The sequence below is a fragment of the Bison bison genome, unplaced genomic scaffold, assembly GCF_000754665.1.
Source record: "Bison bison bison isolate TAMUID 2011002044 unplaced genomic scaffold, Bison_UMD1.0 scf7180017864158, whole genome shotgun sequence".
In the NCBI taxonomy this organism is placed as follows: Eukaryota; Metazoa; Chordata; class Mammalia; order Artiodactyla; family Bovidae; genus Bison; species Bison bison.
Genome location: NW_011494730.1, coordinates 823,480 through 831,053, shown reverse-complemented (window position 1 = coordinate 831,053; position 7,574 = coordinate 823,480). Strand labels below are relative to the sequence as shown.

The 7,574-nt window shown below is 40.9% G+C and overlaps 1 protein-coding gene across 3 annotated transcripts in view; it reads left to right on the top strand.

The window, feature by feature from the left end:
- Nucleotides 1-7,574, top strand: part of THRAP3 (thyroid hormone receptor associated protein 3) — a 73,195-nt gene that overhangs the window by 560 nt on the left and 65,061 nt on the right. Inside the window, exon 1 of one of the 3 annotated variants that reach the window (XM_010841166.1) lies at nucleotides 7-187. The exons of the other annotated variants lie outside the window; for them this stretch is intronic. The gene's annotated coding sequence lies outside the window, so the exon portion shown is untranslated. Of the gene's footprint in view, nucleotides 1-6; nucleotides 188-7,574 lie in introns of those variants that run through there. 3 annotated transcript variants of the gene reach the window in all.

The window sequence follows — 7,574 nt, the reverse complement described above, 5'->3', positions numbered from 1 at the left end:
TAGGGCGCATGTGGCTGGTACTCAGTGTTGTTACCTCTTCAGTTCTTTTCGGCCTGGTGGCCGGAGGAGGCAGAGTCCAGATTATCAGTCACGGGAACATTTATGCGTCCACTTTCATTTCTCTTGGGCTGGAGGTGAGGTCGACCTGCGTTCCTGTGGTAATTGGCGTGTGTTCCGCTTAAATAAGGTAATTTCCTTCGCCTCCCTTAGCTCCCAAGCAACTTTCATGGGGTGAAGTATCGCAGCAGAAACTGGCGAGTAGCACTCGTGCCCAGAAGTTGGAAGCCATCCGTGTTAGTTGAGTGTTTACCGGGAGGTTGTTAATTGGACTGAAGGAAAAGCCGCAGAGTGTGGTGGAGCCTGGCCTGAGACAGACGATGGGGCTTTCGGTGGCCGCATAACAGAAGGAACCTGGAGCCAGCTGCCTGGGTTCAAGTTTTGGCTCTGCTAGCTTTTGCTTTCTGGTCGAGGGGCTTCTCTTTCAGGTGCCTCAGTTTCCTTCATCTGCAAAATAGCAAAGAGTAACAATGATCACTTTATAGGGTTACTGTGAAGATGAAATGAGGTAAATTGAAAACCGCTTAGCTTGTTACCTACTGAGTATTAAGTACTATTATCATCATCTCTTAGGATTTATACGTGTAGGCCCAGAGTGGCGGGACATGTATCACTGTCATTTTGTTTTTCGCTTTCAGGTGGCGCTCCCTTTTCTCATTAGTGCCTATACCGTCTGTTGTAGCCTGTCCTGTTATCTAGACAGCCTGTATCATTATGTAGAAGCCTGCTAAAGAGCCAGAGGTGGCTGCTACCGTGAACAACCTGTGGAACAAATTGGGCTTAGTTTGTTCTCTGCTGAAAAGTTTGTGAAGCAGTGGTACGCAGTTTAGCAATATAAAAAAACATTTTTTTTTCCCTCCCCTGCAGCCATTTAGGCTTGACTGTATTTTGTAGAAGAGGTGAAGGTTCTGTAAGGAACTGTTTTAACTAAAAGACTTTATATTCAGTACAGTTCCATCTTTTTGTTTTTTAAATCTCCTAGTACCAGTGAAAGATCTCTGGTTTTGCAGACTGATGTTTTTAGTCTGCATACTATGTACAGTCCAGTTTTAGCTGCGGTGGTGGTAATAGTCGTGTTAGCAGCAGCAGTAGTAGTTTTCTAGCATATTTCTTTACTAGCATAGGTAGTCCAGATACTTTTTGAATTTGGCATAGCCAGTGAAATTATGGATTACAGAGCGTCCTGTATTGTATGTAATTGAGAAATTGAAGGGAGGAAGCTTGGAGTATTTCTGAGATTAGCACCGAGGTGAGGTGGGATGAAGCTGACTGAGAGCATAAGACCTAAGATTGATTAATTTTTGTAGAATAGTTAAACTTAACCACTAAGAATCTTGAGGTGTTACCCTGTTTCTCTTGGGCCAAGTGACAACCTAGATTGAAGGAGTGTGGTTAATCTTGTTCTTTCTGGTGGGAGGGAGGTTCAAAAGGAAGGGGAAATACACATACCTATGGCTGATTCATGTAGATGTGTGGCAGAAACCGATACAATGTTGTAATTATTTTCCAATTAAAAATAAATTTAAAAATATACTGTGCTCTCAAAGATTAGATTTTGGTGGATTGCTTCACACCCTCATTCTGTAAACATCTAAGACTGATTCAGTATTTGTTTGATACGATAAATAGTGCTTGAGAACCTGCCATCCACCGGCCCTTCTGCTAGGCTCTGGGAGTACAAGGGGATGTGAGGCAGAAGGGGTCTTGCATTTTGGGAACCTACAAGGTAGTGGGGGAAATCACAACAGGTGAGCAGATAAGTTACAAATTGAGAAAAGTGATGTGGAAGTACCATGCAGGGAAATCGGTAGACACTAAAAAAAAGAGAGACCTAAGGGTGGTCAGAGAAATTCTTTTTGGAAAGAGTAGGGATATCAAGGCAGGCATTCCAGGTAGAACAGTAAGTGCCAAAACTAGAAGATGGGAAGAGTTTAGTGTGCTTTCGGAACTGAAAAGAGGCCAATTGTGGCTCTTTTCAGTGAGGAGAGTGGTTAAAGAAGAGCTGGAGAGCTTAAGATTGTTTAGGGAAGCCGTGGAAGCCTTCTGATTTACATTTGAAAATCAGTCTTGCCAGGGATGTGGAAACTGGATTATGGGGACCATCAGTTAAGAGGTTATTGTATTGATTTTGCCTGGAGGTGATAGTTGACTGAAGTTGAGAGGGGGAGTGGAAAGAGAAAGTGCGTTGGTGGGAAGAAGCAAAGGGATTCATTATGTTCTTTTAATATTCTCTAGAGAAAGACATTCTTAGTCAGTGGTCCTTGGACTTGAAAATTTTTGTGAGGGAGTGCATTTTCTCAAGGGGTCATTACCTTCCATCATTCATTAGAGTCTGAGTTTAAGAACCAATTCACTAGAGTCTGTAATGCAGGTTTATAACCCATAAAAAAGTAATTGCTCACAGCCTACCAAGAAAGTTAAGAGTCATGGGTGCCTGTCTAAAAGATTGACTTTCTCCAGGAACTCTTTTTTTGTTGTTGTTTGTTTCAAATCAGAGTTAAATGCCTTGCTGTAGAAAAATCAGCTTTTAGTTTCTTTTTGTGTAGGAGTTAATGGGCTGGTGAACATACTGAGGAAGCTGAACTTAATGAGCTCAGTTTCACAGAAATCCATATTGATTCCTACTATTTTCTTCTGTTGGTTCCCCCCCTCCCCCCAGTCTTGTTTGTCTTTGGTTGGTTGCATTGTGTAGCATGGGTGCATGTGTGCTAAGTTGCTTCAGTCGTGTCCAGCTCTTTGTGACGCTATGGACTGTAGCCTGCCAGGCTCTGTCCATGGGATTCTCCAGGGAGGAAAACTGGAGCAGGTTGCCATGCCCTCCTCCAGGGGATCTTCCAAACCCAGGGATTGAACCCACGCCTCCTGTGTCTCCTGCATTGCAGGTGAATTCTTAACACTGAGCCACAGGCAAAGCCCTGCTGTGCAGCATGTGGGATCTTAATTCCCTAACCAGAGATTGAACCCATGCTCCCTACGTTGGGAGTACACTTACTGGACTGCCAGGGAAGTCCCCTTTTCTATGGAGTTTTGTTTGCAGTTCCTATTTTATTGGTAGAAATGGAGCACCTTAGTGTGTGAAGAGTGAGATCGTTTTCTTCTTGGTTTCCTTCTAACGGGTTTCAGATGTATATTCATATATTTTGTAGTGTATTTTTCAGATGATAGTGTGTTATTGGAAACAGGGTGTAAAGTTAGAGCTCTACCACTGAAAGAACCATGTATTTTTCTTTTTATGGCAGAGATTTAAAACTAAAGGCTCATGGACTAAATCCAGTCAGCAGATGTGTTTTGTTTGGCTCATACAGTGTTGTAAATTTGAATTTGTTGTCAACATTAAAAAGCAGGGAGATTTCATGAAAAAAATGTAGATTCAGGCTGCTTTGAAAAATCTGATGTGGCAGCCACGGACCATGTTTCTGTTTGCAGCAGTCATCTTTTATAGTTGAGGCACCATTAAAATTTTTTTTTTGTCTTGGTGCTTTGTTTCTTGTTCCTTCTTAAAAAAAAAAAGGAAATTTTAGGTAACTTTAGAAGAGGAAGAAGGAACAGTGCTGTGGGAAGGGAGGGCCCAAAATATGAAATTGTTTTGTTTACAAACTGAAGAAACCCAAGAGTTTTTAGAAAAGATGTTGATCTGCCCCCTGCCCATGCCTTTTTAGCTGGCACATGTGCAGTGTCCTCATTTTTGTTCTGCCTGATTGGCTTTTTAGCATCTGGAATGCAGTAACTGCACAGCTTGGCTTGTTGCAGAAGACAGAGAGCCAAGTGAAGAGAAGTTGCTGAATGTCTAATTAGAAAACTTTTGGCTCCTGTTTTGAGGCAAAAGTGTGTGTGTGTGTGTTTAATATGTGCATTTATGAAGTCTATCACTTGGCTTTCAGTAATCTGTGTTTTTTGGAGAGGTTAATAACTCAGTTTTCTTTTTCTCTATTTTAATAAAAAGGGCAGAATACATAAATGATTGATAGAGGAAGTCATAGAGTGCATTGTGAAGCTACCCTAGAGATTTCTTCACTGCAGGACTCTGCATTATATTAGGGCTTCCCAGAAGATGGTCCCCTTGTATCTGAAGGATGTGTTCTAGAGTCTTGACTAAAACCTTTGGCTCCCAGACTATGGGCTATCAGAAAAAAACTTTAAATGAAGACTCAGGAAGTTGGTCAGGTGCCAGAATGGGGTTGTTCAGTAAAAGACAAGAATGGACAAATTTTTTAATAGAAAAAATTATTGTTTCAGATGTGATAAAGTGTGGCTGCATAGCATGCAGGATATGGGATCTTAGTTCCCTGACAGGGATCGAACCCACACCTCCTGCAGTGGAAGTGCAGAGTCTTAACTACGGGACCACTAAGGAAGTCCCTTTTTGGCAGTTTTGATGTCTCTTTGCATGCATGTTTCCCATTGGAAAAGGTTCTGATAGAGGCTTTCTTTGATGACCCTGTCAATAATAGTACTCCGCTCATCAAACACTATCCAACCTTCATCATTACTATTGAACATTATATTATTTATTTTTCATCTACTGTATCTTTACCTCTTTAGGTAGTGAAGCAGGGATTTGTTTGATTCACTGCTGAATCCCCACGCCAAGACATTCTCTGTTAAATAGAAGAGGCTTAGTAAATATTGAGAAAGAGGATGAGTTAAAATGGGAATAAATAGATGGCTGACTGGGAGTCTCTGGAAGTGCTCCCACTATCAAGTTCTAGCTTACTCAGATTATGTTACTGTGTATGGTGATAGGTGAGGAGATTGCAAAGGGGCAAAAGGGTACTTCATGGAATGATGAAAGTATTCTTTCATTGAGTTGGGGTGGTGTTTATTTTGTGGTGGTATATTTTGTCAAAACTCACTGAACTGTACCCTTAAAATGTGTACATGTATTGTACATGAGTTGTAAAGGTGATTTATAAAAATTTGTATTCAAAACTCATCGTATAAAGGCTGTTCTGTAAAACTGAATTAACTATCAGTAGGTTGTGATAATGATTTTTTTCCTTGAATTTTTGGTAAAGTTAGCCAAGTATAGATTGGACAGGAGGTACCTCAGGCGTTACGAGAGAAAGAGGCTGAGCTGAGCATGCTCTGAATAGCCCACCCCCATTTTAGAGGTGCTGAGTTGATATTTTGTACTTTGGGGTTCTGCTTGCCAGTTCTCTGTTACAAAGATAAAATCCATCGAGTTCCCTGAAGCTCTCTTAGCCCTATTCCAGGGTTTAGTTAAGCAAGGTGCAGCCTGCAAACCCTTGGTGGGGCAGGTAGTCGTCTTCAGTTTTGTTTCCCTGCTTACAGATAGGTTCTTGTTGATAAAAATTGACATTGCAGAAATGTGTAATGTAGAAAGAGAAAGTTTACTTCAGTGCCATTTATTTAGGCTAGTGGTTAGTTTCCATATATTTCTGAATAGTTAAGGTAAACATAAGGGATGTGGAGGAAGTAGAGATAAACGTCTTTGGTTTATTATGAAAGCTTATGCTTAAAGCCTTACTTCAGATGGACTTAAATTGCAAGTGTATTGTTTGTGATATTCCTCTCGTTTTCCTGGGAAATTGGAAGGTGATATGTTGATTCTTTGGTTGATGGTGAATGCTTTGTCTTTGTTCACAATGTAGAGCTTAGCTTACCTCTTCTCTTCATTTCTGTATCGGCCTCATTTGTCAATGTGACCTTTTTTGTCTTACTTGTCACATTTGGGCTTATTTGTCACATTTGACCTTTTACCTTTAGCAAGCATGGATTGTTTCATTATTCAACCAGCGAGGGGATTCTAGTGGACTTAATGTAGTGTCATGTGAAATGGCAGCAGAGAATGAGGAAGAAAATGTATTTGATTGTTGGCTTATTTTCTTTTTTGCTGTGGAGGCTGTTTAGTATTGAAGGATACATACAGGATGAAAGTAGTTTGGTAAGGAATATTTTCTATTCCACTTATAGCAGAATATTTTCGGCTGCAATGTTCATTTAATAGGGCATGCTCATAGAGGTAGGTGATCTCTGGTACCTAGCGCCTTGGTTTTATCAGATGAATGTATGATAAATGGAAGTCCTTGATTCTTAAGTTTCTTTTGTGGAGAAGGAAATGACAACCCACTCCTCCAGTATCTTGCCTGGAAAATCCCATGGACGGAGGTGTCTGGTAGGCTACAGTCCATGGGGTCGCAAATAGTTGGACACGACTGAGTGACTTCATTTTTTTTTTTCATTTTTATTTATTAAACTGGGACTGGGGCAGGGTGCTTAACCCTTCATTATCTGTTCAGTTTCAAATGAAAATGGAAATCTCTTATTTACCTCCAACAAGGATTATTGTGATGGCTAGATGGTTAGCCCAGTGCCAGAGCAAATAGTAGGGTTCAATAAGTTAACTTTATTATATATAGAAGATGGATTTCTTGTTAGCTGTTTGGAAAAAACTTAAACTTGAAAGAGTAGTGAGAACCACCCAGAGCCCTCAGCTGATAGCCTGTGGTAAGTGCTGAATGTATGATGAAGTTAGTGTTTCAGGATGGTGCAGGAAGGATGACTCAATTATTCAATAAAAATTTCTGGAACAATTGGCTAACCATTTTGAAAATTACATTATTTTGACAAAATAAATCACATGAAAATAAGAGGTACAGATTAAATAAATCAACAAGGAGATACCATTTTTTCCCCTCAGATTTCTGTCTTGATAAACAATATGATAATTATTGTTGGGACAAGTACTGCTGGTAGCAATGTAAGTTGCTGTAGCCTTTCAGGAGAACAGCAGAATGTATCTGTACTTTTAGGAATATATCTTAAGGAAATAATTGGACACATCCTTAAAGATGAGGATAATCATTGCAGTGTTATTTAAGTGAAAAATTAAAAGCAACCTAAATGTACAACACCAGGGAACTGCTTACATTTTAGTATGTTTATACAGTGGAATTCTAGGTAGAACAAGAGAGGTAGATGCAGTTCAGTTCAGGCGCTGAGTCGTGTCCGACTCTTTGCGACCCCATGAATCACAGCACGCCAGTCCTCCCTGTCCATTGCCAACTCCCAGAGTTCACTCAAACTCACGTCCATCGAGTCAGTGATGCCATCCAGCCATCTCATCCTTTGTCATCCCCTTCTCCTCCTGCCCCCAATCCCTCCCAGCATCAGCGTCTTTTCCGAGTCAGCTCTTCGCATGAGGTGGCCAAAGTACTGGAGTTTCAGCTTCAGCATCATTCCTTCCAAAGAAATCCCAGGGCTGATCTCCTTCAGAATGGACTGGTTGGATCTCCTTGCAGTCCAAGGGACTCTCAAGAGTCTTCTCCAACACCACAGTTCAAAAGCATCTATTCTTCATCGCTCAGCTTTCTTCAGAGTCCAAGTCTCATATCCATACGTGACCACTGGAAAAACCATAGCCTTGCCTAGACGGACCTTTGTTGGCAAAGTAATGTCTCTGCTTTTCAATATGCTATCTAGGTTGGTCATAACTTTTCTTCCAAGGAGTAAGCGTCTTTTCATTTCATGGCTGCAGTCACCATCTGCCGTGATTT